Raw genomic sequence first — 16,208 nt, 5'->3', positions numbered from 1 at the left:
GCGTATGTTGAAATAGACTACTGGAAATGGCCGTCTCCCTGAGTCTGCCACCATCATAATGTGTTGTTACGATTGTTAGTTTCAGTTTTCCATCCAACACTTCCTGAGGCTGCGCTCATGCTTAGTGCTACCTCTGGGCAGCTGGCCTGATGTATGGAATACCTACTGTCTACAGCTCTGTGGTATCTACAATAACACAGACAGGAATTTGCCAGCAAGGGGCTCTGTGAAGCTGTGAGTTAACAGGAGATCAAACGCGTGTCAGTCTTTGGTAAAAAGGATCACTTAATGTGGCAAATTATAGTTGCTCTGAGGATAAGAATCTGTACTAACTACGGCCCATTACAAACTGACCTGCCACGCAGCATGAAACAGTTCAGGTGTTCACTTAATGTAAAAAAAAAACCTGATGGAACAGGGAACTGTGCCATCATAGCGTTTGCTAAGACTGAAACTAAAGGATTTCCATGCTTCAAAGTTATTTTTTCCTCTCTAGGTCAGACGAAACCTGATGCAGAATTGAAAACACAAGGTGTACAATGATATGTAGTTGCCTCCGCAGCTACTACAGCGATTCTGCGCTTAATGATTTAATTTCCGTCCAGCTTCTGCACATACTGCACTAACATTTGCCAGCTGGCTTCAGGACGTGGGCCAGAAGTTTAAGAAAAGAGAAACACTACCAGTAATTTTTATATGAGCAAAAGGCTCTTTCTCCTTCTAGTGTTTCTGTCCCAGGGACACAGTATTATTTGTCATTTTTGTGATCCAGGAAAGACCTGTGAGTCCTCAAGAGTCATTCCTACCAGCCTAATGGCAGGACCGCCTGACCTGGGAAATGACACATCGCCGAGAGCAAAGGAGAGACAAGAAACAGGTTCAGTCTCACTGTGAGGTGGGTACCACGCCGACTGCGCTGCAGGCCACTGACTCACGCGTCCTGTGTTTAAAGTGAACGATCCTGGGACAGCTGAGTGTCGGCTCACAGGAGCTCTCCCTCCGAGGCAAAGGGGAGCAAAACGAAGTCGCGCCAAGTCCCACAACTCACAGCGTTTGTCCAAAATATCACCTTCTTTTTTCCTCAGGATGTCTCTAACAGGTGTGCAATTCAACACATAAAGGTATTCCAATTGTAATAAGCAAAGGTTGCTTATTTTTCTGTGATACCGCCTATCTCGGCTGGACTGCCCCGGAGAGCGACCCTGAGATACGTCTTCCAGGCTAGTATTTAACTTGGGGGGTAACAGGAGGAAACACCAGGAGGGGATGGGGAGGGAGCAAGGAGAGGTCCTGAGGGCACCGGGGCCCAGTTTCGAGCGGAGCCGCGGACACGCTGGACACCGTGCCTCCCGCCGCCCCGGGAGCCAGGCAGCCAGAGCTCCACGCCAACCGCTTGCCCGGCTCTGGCTGAAGCCTGCCTCCAGGCCGGGGAGCTCTCCAGCGCTTCCAGCTTGCCACGTGTCCGGGAAGAAGGCCCCGAGGCCCGGGGACAGGCGTCAGAGGCTCGCGCGGCCCTGTCCCCGGCGCCCCGCACCCACAGCCGGCGCGCCGACAGGCGGAGCTGCGGGCTCCTGCTGCCCGTGGTCCTGCGCCGCAGAGGCTCCCGGCACCCGCCTCCTCTGTCACGCATCCTGGACTGCAGGGGACCCTCCGCCAGCCCTTCTGCGGGCCCGGGCGCTTGCCCGAGGACGTGAGCGGATCTCCGTCCTCGCGGGTCCGGAGCCTCTGGCCGCCACGCCCCTGTCAGGCCTCCCGCCGGCATCGCCAGTCACGGAAAAGATGCCCGGGGCGCCCCAAGTCCAGAGTCGCTCTCCGCACCCCCGCTTCCTCCTGATCGCGAGGGTCCGATTTTGTGGCCCGCGTGAGGGGCCCGAAGGAGGCGAGGTCGTCAGGCGGCAGGGAGCTCCGGGTACCCCGGCACAGCGCCCACGCTGCCGCGGGAGCCGGGGCCGCGCCGCCGCGCGCTGGCCTGACCCGCGCCCTCCAGGCCGAGCCCTCTCCCTCGCGCAGGCCCTCCCGGGTGGGGGCGCCGCGGCTGCGTCTGAGGAACGGCGCTCGCCGCCGAGCCTCCGCTGCATCACCGCCCCACGGCGACACATTCGCGGGCCCGTTCGCCGCGGGTAGCCGCCGGGGCGCCCCGCGCGGCCGGCCGGAGAAGAGTGCCGGCCCCGCCGCCTCCCGGCGCCGGAAGGCGCCCCGCGCGGCTGCTTCCGCACCAAACCCAGCGGCCGGAAGAGCTCGTTGCTTTCCGGCCCCGCCGCGCTCGGGGCGGCGCGTCACTTCCGGCCGCCGCTTCCCTCTTCCTGGGCCCGGAGGGGCCGCCCTCAGTGTCCGAGGCCCGAGCACGGCAGCGCCTGCCCGCTGGTTCCGAGCCGTGTCCACGCTCAGGGCTCCGGGCCGCGAGCACCGCGGCCTCCCGGGCTGCGCGCCGCCTGCGGCCCGGACGCGGAGACTCAGCCTGCGGCCGCTGAGGGACCGGGTCGCGGCCGGGTCCTCCGCGCTCCCCGTGCCCCGCCCCCGCCCCGCCCCGCCCCGCCCCGCCCCGCCCCGCCCCCGAGGCTCGGCCGTCGGGCGCTCGGCTCGCGACGGCGCGGCGGATCGACGCCCTCGGCGCTCCGGCGGCGGAAGTGAGGGCGCTGGCGGCGGGGCGGCCGCGGCCCGGGAGCCCTCGGAGGAGCGCGGGGCCCCTGTCCGTGCGGGCCTCAGGTAGGCGTGGGTGCCGAGGCCTTGGCTGAGGCCGGCCGGAGGCGGGCGGGAGGGCCAGCAACCGCCGTCAACCTCGCGGCGCTCTGCAGCCGCGACTGTGCGGAGGGGCACCTGCGGGGGCCCCGCCCCCAGACCCCCCGGTCCCGGGCACCTGGGGAGTCCCGGCCCCGCCCCCCCGTCCCGGGCACCTGCGGGGGTCCCGCCCCCAGACCCCTCGGTCCCGGGCACCTGGGGCGTCCCGGCCCCGCCCCCCCGTCCCGGTCACCTGCGGGGCCCCGCCCCCAGACCCTCCCGTCCGGGCACCTGGGGGGTCCCGGCCCCGCCCCCGTCCCGGGCACCTGCGGGGGTCCCGGACCCGCCCCGCTCCCGCGGGCACCTGCGGAGCCCTCAGCCCCGGGGCCGGGCCGCGGCGGGCCTCAGCTGCTTCCTGGCGCGCCTGCTCGCCTGCCCCTGTGTGGGGCCTGAGGGCCCAGGGCGGAGGCGGGCTTCGCCGGCCGTGCTGGGCGGCGGCTCCGGAGAGCCTCGGGGGCGTGTGCCGGGTGCGCGTCGCGGCAGCTCCGGACCCGCTGCCTCAGCCGCGTGCCACAGACGGGGCGGCGGAGGCCGGGCGCGCTCGCGGACTCGCCCGGAGCCGTGTCGTCTCTGAGGGCTGAGCCGCCCGTGAGGCCCCGCGGCGAGGCCCCGCGCGCTCTGCTTCACGCCCGGGCGGGCGGCTCGGGCGGGCGCGCAGCCCGGGCGGGCGGGAAACCGGCGCCGAAGAGCCTGCCCGTGAGTGGGAGCGAGCGCTTCCGCATCGCTGAAGCCTGGACCCGCCGGGAAGGGTGGGCGCACGGGGATGGTTTCGTCGCTCTGAGTAAACGCACCAGGGGCGCGCTGTGCGGGAAAGCGAGTGCTGGCTGGGGCCGCGCGGCCGGCTGCGGGGCGCCGACGTCCGGGCCGAGCTCCGGGCAGGCCGGGCGCTTAGGCTCCCGCGGGCGCGTCGGCCCTCTCACGGAGGGATCTGGGGCTCTGCAGCCGAGGATCCCGCGAGGCTGCCTCGGAACAACGCTCGCACCCCTCGGGAAATGATCTTTCCCTCTTGTCAGGCATCTAGTTTCCTGAACTGCGCATCACGCTGAAAACCCGGCTCGCTGAGAGATGACGCTCGGCCCGCGGGGCTACCCTCTCGTTCCTCCCACCCGTGTCTGAGAGCCTGTTCCGCGCGCGCCCGCCGGGAAGCGGAATGAGCACTGGCGGCCTCTGCGCGGGCCGTCGTCCGGTCAAGGGCCTCGCGCCCTGCCTGGCGCCGCGCTGGGGGCCGCGGGCCGCGGGCTGGAGCCTGCCTGTGGACCGCGCGGGCAGCCACGTCGGGCGCCGCGCCGCGTGCCAGGGCCTGGGCTGTTCCCAGGCCCCGGGGCGGGTGTCCCCGGACCCCCCGGGATGGCCTGGGGAGACCGTGTGGTGGGTCACGGGCTCTGTGCAGCTTTACGTGGACGTAAAAGAATTGTTGGTGTAAACCCACCTTACGGCAGTTGTAGAGGACTGATGCATCTTGGAGCTGTGGACGCACCCGTAGGCATCCTTAGATCTCAATTCGAAAATTATGGAGTCGAAAATCCCTTTACTGGTCCGTGTGTTACCAGCACTTGCCTTGTAGCATGGGCTGAGCTACTTAGCAGCCTTTTTGGGCTCCGGTTCCCTTGTACCTGAGAATACATAAAACTAGATTATCTCAGAGTTCTTCATGCTTTGAAAATTTCCAGCTCAGTGCATCCTATAACTACTTAGCACTTGTCCTGTTTTTGTTATCTTAGGGGCTGTAGCTATTATTTGTCAAAAGACTAAGCTCTTGCCAGACAAGGATTCATCCTAGTCATTTCTGTAACTCCCAGTTTTTGCATATGCCTGACACATGTTAGAAATAAAATAAGTCTGTATTGAGAAGGGGATATTTTTGCCCTTTCCATTAAATAGCCAAGAACTAAGCGGCAGTATTCAGTGTAAGTACAACAGGAATTCAGAGGGGGGAAGGATCTTTCGGGGTTGGAGCAACCGGGAAAGCTCCATGGAGATTGGACCTTGATGTGGCTCTTCAGAGAGAAGGCATGTGAATGTTTGGATGGCTTATGAGGAACAGAGGCCTACAGGCTGGGAAGGGAGTGCATTTTAGATTATGGAGTGCCTTGAAGTTCAGGCATGGGAGTTTGGAACTGACTTATGAGACATTTTTTTCTGGAAAATTGTATTAGGTTTGCCCAAAAGCTTCATTAACATTCTTTTTTTTTTTTTTTTTTTTTTTGGCACACGGGCTTAGTTGCTCCGTGGCATGTGGGATCTTCCTGGAGCAGGGATTGAACCCATGTCCTCTGCATTGGCAGGCGGATTCTTAACCACTGCGCCACCTAGGAAGCCTAACATTCTTTAATACTGTTGGTGGCTTTTAAGACTAGAGTGGACTATACAGTTTGCTTAAGTTTTGGTTTTAGTAATTTCTTCTACTTATTGTTTCCTACTTACGATAAATCTTGGTGCCAGTATGGAAAGAGCAGTGGACACTAGGACTTGGAAGCCTGGATCTTAGTCGGAATGTAAGCTGCACAAGGGGGACCCTTGGTATGACCTAGGGTGGTGCCCGGCACAGGCTAGCTCTCAGAAGTCCTTGTGCAGCGCAGACTGAGCTCTCCCTCTGCTACTTGCTAGCTGTGCTGCTCTTGGCAGTGTTGGCTTTAGTTTGATCTGTAAGCTTTGGTGAATTTTTTAAGGCTTTATCCACTTGTAAAGTGCTGTGATTTTGGAGAGTGTATGATTTTAACTTTTGTTGTATTATAATTTTACTTAAAGACAAAACAAGACAAAAAGCAAGGAATATTTGGTTTTGCTTTAATTTTAATGAAAGCCCCATGTGATTGACATAATGTGTATCTGGATAAGTCAGTAGGAATCAGTATTCATGCCAGATGGTTCAAATAAAGAGATGTAAGTAGAGGAACTGCTTGCAGAGGTGTGGGCAGGGTGAGGGAACAAATGGGATAGTGAGGCCCAGAGGGAAACTAAACAGCTGGAGGGGACAGAGGAGAAAGCAAAGCTGTCAGGGCTGGAGTCTCAGCTGAGGGGTGTGGCTGCTGCCAGCGGTGTGGTGCTGAGGACTAGGGGAGCAGGAATGAGGTGCCCCAACCTGACACTGGTTCCCCTCTGAAATCCAGAGCTCAGGGCACCCACTCTTTGCTGGCAGCCTCTTAACTTTTTGATCCTCGCTCAGTTACCTCCATTACATCTGCTTTTTTACCCTATCTTCCCTCACTCTCCTACCAGGATGCTCAGTTATATCCTCCCTCATCTTTCTGTGGCATTTGTCTGGCAGATTCTCAGCCCTGGACCATCTCAGCTCTTTGCCTTTTTTAATGCTTGAACTGAGTTGCTAAGACCAGCAGAGGAAAATCCTAGCGTCTACATTTGTACCCCTGTAAATCCATGGTCACCAATTGCAACTGGCCATCAAAGAATTCATTATAGAGTTTTCCTTGTTAGCACTTGCTGCTTCTCTGCAGAATCTATGTTAAGCATTTCCCACTCTTCTCAAACCTCTCATCCTTTCACATAATCAGTCTCTACTCTTAGCAGATAATCTTGCAACTGGAGAACTATTAGAGCTGTCAGAGGAGAATCCTGGGCTCTTTCTTCCAAAGCCTTTCCTCCTCCCAGTTACACTGAAAGAGATTGCATTTATCCCAGGACGGATCCCTGTGCCTGGGCCCTGTACTGCCCCTCCACTCCTGCCTTCGGGTGCACTCCACTCAGTGTTCATCTCTTGCCAAAGGCTCCTTCCTGTCAGCCTTGAAACATGCTTAGACAGATAAGAGTAAAGCAAGACAGAAAAACAACAATAAAAAGGTAGCATCCTCCCTTGATTTCACATTCCCCTGTTAAAGACCCTCTCATTCCTTCCCTTCCCAGCTGGGTTTCTTAAATAGTTGTTTATACTCCTCATCACTCACCCCAAGGCCAAGGTCACCCAGGACCCCCTTGTCACTAGGTCTTGTTCCTGTCATTTCTCCAGTGTAGTGCTTAATAGATGCTTGTTTTGACTGAACAGTCTGAGGGTATTTCAGATCCTGGTTTATCTGCATCTCTTTGTTTTTCTGAGGGATGGGAGTCTGATGCTGTCACCTTTTGAGGTGCTGGGTGGTAACCAGTCTCTTTGTGTATCTCAAATCTTCTGGGTCCACTAAACAAAAATAGAAATCGGTTTTATTTGATAATGACCTTTTCAATATTGTCCAGGTGACCTGTCTTTTGGGGGTGGGGTGGACACCTGGACATTTTTTTCCCTAAAAACTTACATTTCCGAACATATCAAGAAGTTATGTTTTGTCCAACCCACGTGGACCTAGTAAAGAGGAGGTGGTAGGGACATGGGGACAACTGGCTGTAGACTGCTGAGCAAATAATGCTGTGCTTTGACACGAAGCACTCTCCCTTCGTCCTTCCGTTAAGTAGTGCACCTTCTTTGACTTTTTTGTTCTTGTTTCTCTTTTGGAGGGCGCTGGTGGACACGATGGATTTGCACTGTTCTGTTTCATTCGTGATAGTCACCAGTGTCCAGTGGCACGAGTTAGAGCAGTGGTCCCCAACCTTTTTGGCACCAGGAACTGGTTTCATTGGAGGACAATTTTTCCACGGATGGAGGGGCGGGAGATGGGGTGTGGGATGGTTCAGGCGGTGATATGAGTGATGGGGAGCGGCAGATGCGGCTTCACGTGAAGCTTTGCTCACTCACCCACTGTCCACCTGCTGCTATGCTGCCTGGTTCCTAACAGCCCGCGGACCAGTACTGGTCCATGGCCCTGGGTGTTGAGGGCCCGAGTTAGAGGACCAGCCACCTTTGGACGCACAGCTTTTAACTTTCACATGTAGCCAAGATAACTGTCCCCTAGGAGGAGACTTAGCCTGCTGAGGCAGAGAGTTTATAGTTTCTGGGAAATAAAGGAGAGTTTTAATAAACTCTTCTAATTAAGGTAGAATTCAGTACTTGTTTTAAGAGAATAGCTGGGGGACTTCCTAGGTGGTGCAGTGGTTAAGAATCTGCCTGCCAATGCAGAGGATGTGGGTTTGAGCCCTGGGCTGGGAAGATCCCACATGCCTTGGAGCAACTAAGCCCGCGCGCCAGAACGACTGAGCATACACTCTAGAGCCCAGGAGCCACAACTACTGAGCCTGTGTGCCACAACTACTGAAGCCGCGTGCCTAGGGCCCGTGCCCTGCAACAAGAGAAGCCACCGCAGTGAGGAGCCCGTGCACCACAATGAAGTGTAGCCCCTGCTGGTTGCAACTAGAGAAAGCCTATGTGCAGTAAGGAAGACCCAATGCAGCCAAGAAAGAAAGAAAGAAAAAGGAAGGAAGGAAGGAAGAAATTAAAAAAAAAAAAGAGGCAGTTAAATACCAAAAAGAAAGTTACCAAAAAAAAAAGAGAAAAGAATAGCTGGGTAATCGAGTATTTATGTGACAGATGAGGTGTGTGGGAGCTCTGGAGAGTGGAATTGTCAGGCTTTCCCTGTGGACTGTCTGGTTTCCAGCATTCTCTGCTAGTCACCTCATATACCTTCTCTCCCTTTAACCCCGTACCTCCAAACATTGGAGCAGGAGCGAAGGGCTTTTTTTCCCCATGAAAAAAAAAATTGTGTTATTTATCAGTTATATTTTTTAAGTTGTTGGATTTTTTTCCCAGATAAATTGAAACGTATACATTCGTTTAAAAACCCAGTACATCTCAGTTATTCTTTGTTTATGGGAGTAATGAAGGGCAGAGGTAAAAGAAGAGAGCCGGGAAAGCGGGGAGCTTTATCTCTTCTGTGTCCAGCCCTTCCTTTCTGCTAACATTCCTCCTGAGACCTCAGGAGCCGCCTCTGTGCATTTGGTACCCGTGGGTTCTTTCAGATTCGCGCATGACTGTGATTTTGTTAACTATGGTTTTGAGAGAGAGCAGGAGGAGGGAGATGATTAACTTAGGGCACTGGACAGGAGTTCACAACCCGTGTCTGACTTGTTCCGTCCTGACGTGTGAGATGTAAGGGGTGTGGCAGTGTGATAGGACTTGACCTTGCTCAGGAAAAGTAGAGTTTACAGAGGGCTGAAGGAGGTGAATCACCGTTCTCTGAGACTTCGCCCCGGGTCTCTGGGAGATCCCTCTGGGGCCAGCCCCCACCAGGCCTTGCCCTGGGGGCAGGGCAGGTTGAAGTAGCTCCAGGAAGATGTGGTGAATTCTGCAGTTTGGGTCTGTTGGTGGGTGGCCCAAGAGTCTAGTTGAGTATGATTTTATTTTTCAAACTCATTCGGCAGCTCTGCAGCCAGATTTTTTGGGGTCCTTTGGATCCAGGAGGGTTCTGGGCAGGAGAGGTCTGCCTGTTGCGCACAGAGTGGCAGAGACGTGTGTCTGTGGGTTGGGCTGGGCTGCTGAGGGTCTGCCTTTCTGATTTGCTCCTCTATGATGCTCACTGGAGTAGCATGGGTGGGGGCTGGGGGAGTTTGGGAGTTTATTATTACTATTATTTGGTAGTTTTGGGGGGAAGCTCACTTTTCTACGGCCTGATCTCAGAAAATAGTGCTTCATCGTCAGGAGGCTTTCCTTGGCCTGTTGCGGAAGGTTCTCCAAGTCTTCAGTGAGTCAGAACTTCTGTTTTCCCAACTCGGGGCCTTATCCCTTTAGCTGAGCTGGGCCTCTGGGTACCTGACAGGGAAAGACCACTTGATCCCTAGTTTTGTTCAAATTTCTTGTCTGCTATTCCAGTCAAAATTCTTCCTCACTAATAGCAACAAGTTTTGGTTTAACCCTTTTAAAGCTACTTTGTGGTTACATTTTGTTTTGTCTCCCCAATGCTGTTATTTTTTTCTGTGTATATTTAGTCTGAAGTTATGTAAAAAATAATTTGCTGTCTTTTGTTCTACCAGGAAGTCTTTTGGAAAATTAAAGATGGTGCCACAGTAAAATATGGGAAAATTATAAAATTAAAATTTTCTGACCTCTGTTGCAGAAACACTTCACATTCATGCTGTGCGCTTCATTAAAGGAAAAGAAGCAAGAGGGTTAAAAACAATGTAATATAAATCTTAAAAAAATGCATTTATTTGAGTATATATTATGGATTTTAGGAAAATGTGTCTGTCTTTATTTTAATGAACTACTTTTATAATGGTAATTTTCTCTTTTGACCTGTGATGGATCGGAGGTTAATTGATGTTAAATGGGAGCTTTGTTAATCCTTCATCAGCTGCTAAATTGGCTGGGGGAGGACAGGTCAAGGCCACACAGGGCCGGACCGGCTTGTTTTCTCAGGGAGACAAGGCTTCGCCGTCCCTGCGCTCTCCCTTCCTGGCTCGCCGCCCCTCCCCCTCCCCCCTCCTCCCCGCTCCCCTCCTGCCGCCGTGTGACAGCTGGCGGATGTTGCGTGCGAGTCAGGCTGGCGCTGTGTGGTCCGAGTGTGTGGTCTTCTCGCCGAGAGGCTGCTAACAGGGTGGATGGGAGAGAGCACGACTGTTTACTTTATTTCGGATGCCGGATTGTGCCCAGGGTTTCTGTTAAGCCTGACTCCGCCGCGAGCAGCTCGGATCCCTCACAGCTGGGCTGCAGCCTCGGCGGCCGCGTCTCCCTGTTTGATCCCCGAGGCTCAGAAATGCTAATGGCACTGCTGAGTGCTGGGGTGGTGTTGCTTTCACTGTGTCAAGATATGCAGCCTTGGAGGTGTTTCCTTTGAGGTAGAGCTAGGGAAATAAAGCAGAAGTTTTGATAAGTGACAAAGTTGATGCATTTTTAGAAATTGGGAAAGCTATTATACAAAATTTGGGTCTAATTAACCCAGCTCTGCTCATGTAAAGGAATCTGGGAGTTAAGTGACATCCTGTCATGTTTAACAGTTTTAATAAAAGTAACCAATTTAAGCTGACAGTTGATTCCTTGACCTTTTTTGAAAATCTACATTGATTTTGGCATGCCTGTTGACAGTAGTTATTTTATTTGTCAGCAGTCTTATTGGCTTATTTCATAGTAAAGATCTGACAAGCCGAGACTGCTGAAAAAAGAGACAACAGGCTCAAAATGGAAGCACTTGTGCTAAGCCCATGTCACCAAACTGAGACTTTCATACCTAATTTAGTTGCAGTTTCAGGCTTTCCCAGGAAGATAATCTTAACCAGTCATTCTGGAATTACTTGGTCAGGACTAGTGAGATAATCTGTGCTGTCCCCTGGAGGAAGCTGACCTTGCCTGGAACAGCTCTGTGCTGGTACCTGCTTTACCAGCTCCTCTGCCTGCAGGAGTCTTCCACTGCGGAGAGCTCCGAGGAGGCGCTCCTTTCTGTTTCCTGGAGGGAATGTTTCCCAATGCATGAATCTTGAATAAAGCCAATTGGATCTTTAATTTTACTCCGTTGAATTTTTTTTTTTAATGAGAAATGAAGCTTTGTTTTTATGCAATAATATAAATTTAGGACAGTATCTTTTTTCCCTGATTCTTTCGTTATCAATAGCTTAGCAGTAGTTTCTAGATTTCATTCCCTTCTCATTCTTGACCATTCTTGTAGAGATGGTTCAGTATCCTGTGATTTAAGTGAGCACATGTGGACTGTTGATGTCATTGGGATTGTCCATTGTTTACTTCTTCCTCTCCCTGTCTCCCCAACAGTCTTGCTGGAATGGAGTTGGTGTTGCTGATGCCTGTTCAGGACTGGACAGGCCAGGCCACTGACGCTTTCCAGAGGGGCTTATTGTTGTTCTGCTGCTTTCCCTGCTGATTTTAACCCTTAGTTTCAGTAAGTGAACGGGGAGGGTATAGCCTTCCTCCTCTCCCTTGCTCCCTTTCAGTCCTGGCCTTGGCTGCCCTTAGTCTCATTTGATCTTGACTCAGAAGATTTTAGAACGTGGTGGTGTCAGATGCTTTAAAAAAATGCTGCCATTCTTAATCTGCTCTTGTGTCTATTTTGGGGTTCTGCAAAATGAGGATATTCACAAAGCAACATTTCATCACTCCACGATCGGTCCCTTCCCGTCCCCTCCTCTAGCCGCCACTAATCATCTCACCGTCTCTCTGGGTTTACCTCTTCTGAATGTTCATGGAAATGGAATCATGCGGTATGTAACCTTTTGTGTTGATTATGGCAGAATGTGTGTAGTATTAGTAATTTCCTTATGTTTTTTATCTAGCAAGTGAAAATTATATATAGAAAGAAAACACTGATAAATGGAGGTTATACTCAAATTAATCATTATAAATAACATTGAACTTAACGTTTTGGAAACAAATACTTAACAGGAGCTGTGAAATGCTCTAGGCTTATCTTTGATAGACGTGCCACATGTGTACTGCCTGTCTGTCACCCAGCCCTCTGCCGCAGCAGTCCTGCCGGGACCTGAGTTGCAGTGTCAGCAGTCATTGCCAACCGGTTGTTTGAACTCTCAGTGGATAAATCCTGATTGGACCCAGTGCCTCCATTTCGTGCTTCCTGTTTGTTGGGCTGAGTGCTCTAGGAATGAGCCCTGAGCAGGGAAGCAGGGAGAGGGGCCACAGGAGTGGGAAACTGCCCTCCAGAGTAGCACGTCCTTTGCAGGGCAAAGAAAAGCATCTGTAGAGCTTTTCTGTAGAGCCGTAGTACCTTGGCAGCATTTTAAAAAATAGCATCTCTAAATGCTTCTCTGTTGAAGACAAATTCGTCCTTAAGCTTAAGGAAAAAATTACTATCTTTGTTTGGACTTCACATTATTTAGAACTGAGGAGTTGGAATCTTTTTTTATATTCTCAGTACTGCTCCTCCCTTTTTTACATGTGGATTTTTTAAACTGAAAAATCAGACTTTAAATCAGTTTTGGCTTGATTTTCATAGAAATAAAAGATGGTTGAAAAATAAATATTTGTTTAATCAAAGATTTACGAGGAGTAAAACTCAGATTTTTTACCCCTTTGATTTTTTTAACCAAAGATTTACAAGGGGTAAACTTGGTTTAAACATTTAAACTGTTTTTGGGGAAAAGGGGACACAATATTAAAGATCTGACCGTACACATTAGATTTCTGATTTTCAGGTAATTCTTTATGGAAGTGGTAATAGAGTAGCAAATTTTTCACCTCTTGGGCGTTACAATTGGAGGCCACACCTCCCGAGGCAGCCCAAGAAGAGGGGTTGTTCTGCATGGTCTTGGCAGTTAATCTGGCCTGAGCTGTAACCTGCCTGTAAAGTGAGCGCCTCTGGGCTGAGTGGCCAGAGGAGCCGTCACAGGGTGATCAAGAAAACTTTTAGGGTGCAGTTAGAGGACTCAGTAGTAGTTTTTGGCGATTCCTATTGTGGCGCACATTTAGTGGTTTAAAAAATAGTGCACAGGACATGGCACAGAATCAAGAATGGCATCTGTCCTGCAGTGGGACGAGTCAGGTCGGCCTCCCTCTCACAGGCCAGCTCTCGGTGGTGTCTCTTAGCTGGAATCCCACACGGCCTGAGGTTTTCTGCTGTCCTTGAAGCGCCAGAAGAAGAAAGCGCAGTGAGCCCATGCGTTCCCGGGTCCGTTCTCCCAGCTGCCAACTGCCAAGTTCTGGCGCTGGGCTAGGTGCTGGGCGCACAGGAAAGAATGTGATACACTCCTAACCAAACCCATTGAAGGTGGACGGCTCTTTATCAGGGACCTTGGTACTTTAATGCTTTTTTTCTTTTCTTTTTTTTTTTTTTAAATGTATGGGTTGCTATTTGTTGTAATCCCTTTCCAGTGCAGGTCGATTTGGAGGAGAAGCAAGCAGGTCCAGAACTGCTGAGAGGAAAGGTCATGTGGTCACTGTCCTAAGGACGCGGTAGACTGCCTGGGTCCCTGTCGACGAGGGCTGCTCCGTCCTGTGCTCTGCAGTTGGCCTTTCTGTGCAGCCCAAGGCCAGCTGCATCTCAGAAGTTTGCGTTGGTGCTCACCACCCCAGGGAAAGTCCTATACAAACATGATTTCCCTGACCCTCCCCCCTCTCCCAACCAAAGACATTGACCTCTGGAATCTGTCCTCAGCCTTTCTCCATATTCGTCATGTAGGTATGCGTACGCAAAGGTAGAGTCGGTTTTGTTTTATTTTTTACCCACCCTCCCTTTCTTAGGAGCACTGGTTGGATCTCGATTCTACCACATCAATGTAACAAATAGCTTTTGAGACAATATAGAGCAGTTGAACTTGGGCTGAGTACAAAGTCCTTTATAGAGACACAAACTGAAATCTGTATAGGTGAAATGGTGTGATATCTGGGATCTTCTTTACTCCCTCAAAAACAGCATAAAGTGTGTTGAGGAGATGTAGTCGAAAAAGAGACGAAATGGGAACTTGGGGCTTCATTATGCTGGTCTCTCTTCCTTTCTGTATGCTTAAAATTTCTATAATAAAAGGTAAAAAAGAAAAATCACACGGAGAATCAGAATAACATGGGCCCGAGGCCTGGTTTTGAATCCCAGCTCTGCCACTCACTAGCTGTGACTTTGGACAGGCTGTTTAATCTGATAATCTTACCAGTATTAATAAAACTACTTAGCATTTTAGAATACTAAACTTTTTCTATACACTCTAAAATCATAATATATAAATTATATAGTAACACATTTATAAATATATAGATTATATAATTATTGTTGTTAAAGAAAGGAATTATATTTTTTTATTTGCAAAAGTTGAAAATGCTCATGTAAATTACTAGCCCAGAGCTTGAATTTCCATTGGATCCATCGCAGGAAACAAGAGTCTGTTGTTTCTTGCCGGGTTTGGGGGCCTTTTCTAGGCCTTGGGTGTGTTTTTGAGGAAGCTGATAATTCGTCGAGCACAGCTGGCTGGGGCGGTCGACCTGTTTCCCTGCATCTGGACCTGCAGGCTGTCCTGGGCCCTGGGGGCAGGTGGGACCTTGGGGCTAGCCTGGAGTGGCTGCTGGAGCCCGGCAGCCCCCAGCGTGGTCCATCATAGGCTTCCAAGGTCAGGGCCAGGCTTACCTGTTTACTGGAAGCTTTCTGTGCTAGGCTGGTGTCAGTTGGGCAGGTTTTTCCTCTTCACAATAGGGTCTTGTCCAGAAAAGGTCACTTGATATGCAGGCTGCAACTTCTCTGAACATCTGGTCAGGAAACTGTCCCATGGAAGCTTTATATATTGTATTATGTATGTATTTGTGTGTGTATATGTATATGTTTATATATACATATACATAATATGTGTTTTGTATATGTATGTGTATATATTTGTGTGTGTAAAATGATTTTAAATTTATAGAAAAAGTTCCTGGCAATAAGTATTCTAAAATGCCAAATATTTACCTAAATATATTTATGCGTATATAATATATACGCCCAGCATGTAAGTTTTTTTTTTTTTTTTAACCAATTTGTTTAAGTTTTTATGGTCATGCATACTTTTCAGAACATTTTCTTAGAGTGTCATCTTGCTGGTTAAGTTGTGGCATCACTTTGAGACCAATCACTTAGAGCTTAAAGAAAAAGGAGTTGAATTGTTTTGGGTGTAGACGTGAGCTTTTTAAAGGCAAAAATTATTACAGCTTTTCACAATAGAAATAAAAAAGCCACTGAAGCATCCTATAGGTTTTAATTTCTAATAAAGTAAATATTAATTGCTATCACTAATGTAAACAAAAGGTCCTTTGGGGTTCCCTCCCCCCTTTTTTTACAAAAAGAGTAAATGGTTCTTGAGACCAAAAAACTGAGAAAACCACTGTGGGTTACCTCCAGCTGCTGTAGGCCCATTTCTTGCTCTGACCTCATAAGGAACCACGGTTAGGAAATTCCGAGCTCTTGTGTGAGTCCCTGGGTGGGCCTAGGTTTTGGACCTTTTACCTAGGGAGCTGATTTTTGATGAGAGACGTAGACCACAGTTGGCTTCTTTCCTTTTTGTCTGTTTTGTGATTTTTTCTTTTTTTTTTTTTTTCTATAAAAAGTTTTTTTTTCTTTTTTCTTATTCAGTGTACAGTTTAGGGGACAGGGTGGAGGAGGACAGAGTGGAGGGTTGAGCATGGGGACATCAGGGGGGACTCTGGGGAACAGGATGGGTGAGTCTCCATTTGCCCCCTCTCTGTGGAAATGATGTGAAGCAGTAATGACTGAGAATTTTCCAGTATTAATACTAGACAGCAAATGGCAGATCTAGGAAACAGGGAATACCAGGCAGGATCAGTACTAGAAAATCTGCATCTAATCATATTATATTCAGATTGCAGAAAATCAAAAAGAGAAAATCTGAAGTAAGCCAGAGGAAAAAAGCCTTACCTATGGGGGATTAAGAGTACCTGTGGGGTATTAAGAATAAGAATTATATTGGATTAGAACAAACGAACTAAGTATTCAGTCTAGACAGATAGAAAAAAAGCAAAATAAAATGCAAGGAAGAGGAATTAATACATGTTGAAGATGTCATTAATGAATTAGTAACAGTGTGCCTGAAAAAGAAAGTAGAGTTTATAGCTTACATCGGGGACTATTATAAAAAGGTCATTAAAACAAAGTATTGATGAGTCTTCACCA

The 16,208-nt window shown here is 50.3% G+C and overlaps 1 protein-coding gene across 8 annotated transcripts in view; it reads left to right on the top strand.

Moving 5' to 3' along the window:
• Positions 1-2,500: 2,500 nt before the first annotated feature.
• EXOC2 (exocyst complex component 2) overlaps positions 2,501-16,208 on the top strand; it is a 146,089-nt gene continuing 132,381 nt past the window's right edge. For all 8 annotated transcript variants that reach the window (XR_009048053.1, XR_009048051.1, XR_009048052.1 and 5 more), the window contains exon 1: positions 2,501-2,706. The gene's annotated coding sequence lies outside the window, so the exon portion shown is untranslated. The remainder of the gene's footprint in view (positions 2,707-16,208) is intronic.

Source organism: Hippopotamus amphibius, chromosome 11 (genome assembly GCF_030028045.1).
Source record: "Hippopotamus amphibius kiboko isolate mHipAmp2 chromosome 11, mHipAmp2.hap2, whole genome shotgun sequence".
Classification (NCBI taxonomy): Eukaryota; Metazoa; Chordata; class Mammalia; order Artiodactyla; family Hippopotamidae; genus Hippopotamus; species Hippopotamus amphibius.
This window is presented reverse-complemented; position numbering and strand designations above follow the sequence as displayed.